The following is a 2,730-nucleotide window of genomic DNA, read 5'->3' on the forward strand; positions in this document are numbered from 1 at the left end:
TAAAATTTAATAAAAATCACGAGTTTTAAAATTGTGCGTGCAATTCAAGAAATATACATGATTTGTTTTACAAATGTGCAAAAAAATAATGCTCGTGACTTCAAAAATAAAAATTCTAGAATAGTTTTGAAAACCGCTGATGGAGCTTTAAAATGGTTCATGGTTTATAAAAAAAAGTTCATTAATTTGAAAAGAGAAAAAAGGGGGAAATGGCAGAAAGAAGAAAGCGTCCAGGGATGGTTGGATTTCAATTCAATGGCTCGCTCGCGCGCAAATTGACTTACAACAAATTTTTCCAAGCAATTAACACATAGCTGGCTCTTTATTTTCAGGCAACATATCGCATGCATCCTGAGCGACTCAGTCGAGACGATGATACAAAATAAGTGCAACGGGACAGTATCCCAAAAAAAAAGTGCGACAGGACAGGAGGTTCATTGACTAACAGCCCCCGGTAAAAGTGCAGTGACCCGAGTGTGGCAAGGAACTCCTGCATGCTCCGGTGGCTGGAGCCGCCCGGGGCGACGGCTTTGGTCGCCTCCCGGCCGACCTCCTTAGCCCTCGCCGAGATCGCCTCGTCGCCCATTACCGCCTTCACCTTCTCCGCTATCTCCGCCGCGCGCACCAGCGAGCTCTCCCTGTCCCAGCTCCAGTGCTCCAGCCACAGCCCGAAGCCGGCGCTCCTGATCACCGTTGCCACCAGGCGTTGGTCGCCCAGCGTCATCGGCCACGCCAGCATCGGCACTCCGCACGCGGCCGACTCCGTCACCGAGTTCCACCCGCAGTGGCTCACGTACAACCCCACGGCCGGGTGCCCCAGGACCGCCTCCTGGTCCACCCACTCCTTGATCACCAGGCCGCGCCCATGCACGCGCCCCAGGAACCCGTCGTCCAGCACGTCGTTCAGCTCCGCCGTGTCGTCGCGGTCCACCACCGTCGTCTTCACCACCCACAGGAACCGGCAGCCGCTCGCCTCCAGCCCGGCGCCGATCTCGCGGATCTGCTCCAGGGCGGCCGCGTTGCGGTTGCCGAAGGCCACGTACACAACCGAGCGCGCCGGCTGCTCGTCCAGCCAGGCGATAGGTGGTGAAAGGCGCCGCCATGCACCGCCTCCTTCTCTGTGATCGTCGACTTAAGCGGGCCGACTGCGAACACCGGAGGGAACCCGGGAACGACCTTGCCGTCGCGCAGGGCGGCGAGTGCCTCCGGCTCCAAGGCGTCGAACGTGTTGAGGAGGAATGCCGTCTGCCTCGGCGATCTCGCGGCCGTTGGCGATGAACTGCTTGGTGAAGAGGTTGTCCGGGTCGCGCAGCACCTGCGGGGGGTAATCGACCGGGAGGCGTCCAATGCCGGGGACGTCGACGTCGCCGGTGAGGTGATCCGTGTTGGCGCCGTCGACGTAGGTGGGGAAGTAGGCGAGGAAGGACATCATGGTCGCGCATGAGATGAAGAGGATGTGGCACGGGAGCCGCAGCTCGTTCTTAGCCACGGGGATGACCTGGGAAGCCAGGGTGACGTCCGTGACTATGGCGGACGCACGCGGCGCGGCGCCGTCGATGAGCGGGCCGAGGAGGTGGGCGGAGCGGCGAAGGGACTCCCACCGCAGGAGGAAGGGGTCCGTGCCGGCAAGGGTGGCGTCGTCCAGCGGCAGGAGGTTGAAGTCGATGCGCCGGACGGCGGGGAAAGTCGCGAAGAGGGCGGCGAAGTGGTCCGCCTCGGCCTCGGAGACCGTCGGGAGCGCGATCACGACGGAGATGTCGACGGCGCCTTGGCTCGCGAGGGCGGCGATGAAGCGGGAGAAAGGGTGGATGTGGCCCATGCCGGCGCTCGGGATGAAGACGAGATGCGGTGCGCCTCTGGCCTGGTCGCCGGAACTCGGCTTCGCCGCGAGAGCCATTGACGAGTTAGCTTGGTCTGTGAGCGCGAGAGGACTGGCGAGTGTGTTTGGTGCTGGTGCTGCGTCGGCCAAGGCAATTATCTGTTCGTTTTAATGGCAGATCCAAGGTACGTAGCTCTGCCGCGTGCCCTTGTTGTCGGCATAGTCGTACGTTTGTCTGAGTGTTATTAAGTTGGTCCAAGAAAGCTGATGGCACAGTGATCATTAAGCACTGAGCATGTACTAGCTATTTACGCTCCTGCGCCTCATTTGATTGTTACAGTGTTAAGAAAGCTGATGGCACAGTGATCGGCACTGACCATGTTGCTATTTACACTCATGGCCGCATGCATCCTTCTCATCTGATGAGAGGCGGAGGGTCTTTCCTCCTTTTTTTTTAAAAAAAAAGGCCTGTATCAACCCGGCTTGTCTTTTCTCGATTTGTAGTTAAGCTTCGCGTGAACACTGAACACTCGTTCTACGCCGAGCGCATCTCAAGAAACGTTGAACTTTGTAGTACAACGAGCTCACAGTGAATGAATCCCCCAAGTAGAAAACTGGTGCAGGTCCATCTTGGCCCTCACACCAAATTTCGTAGCATCGACTCATAGGGCGGCCTCGACATAAACTTTAGTGCCGAATTATCAAAGCATATGACAATTATCGCCCATAATTCATTGTGTTCTACTCGTGCATATAACATCTACGCATAGACCTGGCTCGGATGCCACTCTTGAGGAACGCAGTATTTCAAAAAATTTCCTACGATCACGCAAGATCTATCTAGGAGATGCATAGCAACGAGAGGGGAGAGTGTGTCCACGTACCCTCGTAGACCGAAAGTGGATGCGTTT

General features: G+C 56.7%; 1 pseudogene; it reads right to left on the reverse strand.

Annotated features, from left to right (window-relative positions):
- Nucleotides 1–264: 264 nt before the first annotated feature.
- LOC123171233 (UDP-glycosyltransferase CGT-like) lies at nt 265–1,951 on the reverse strand (annotated as a pseudogene).
- Nucleotides 1,952–2,730: the final 779 nt, after the last annotated feature.

The sequence above is a fragment of the Triticum aestivum genome, chromosome 1D (genome assembly GCF_018294505.1).
Source record: "Triticum aestivum cultivar Chinese Spring chromosome 1D, IWGSC CS RefSeq v2.1, whole genome shotgun sequence".
Classification (NCBI taxonomy): domain Eukaryota; kingdom Viridiplantae; phylum Streptophyta; class Magnoliopsida; order Poales; family Poaceae; genus Triticum; species Triticum aestivum.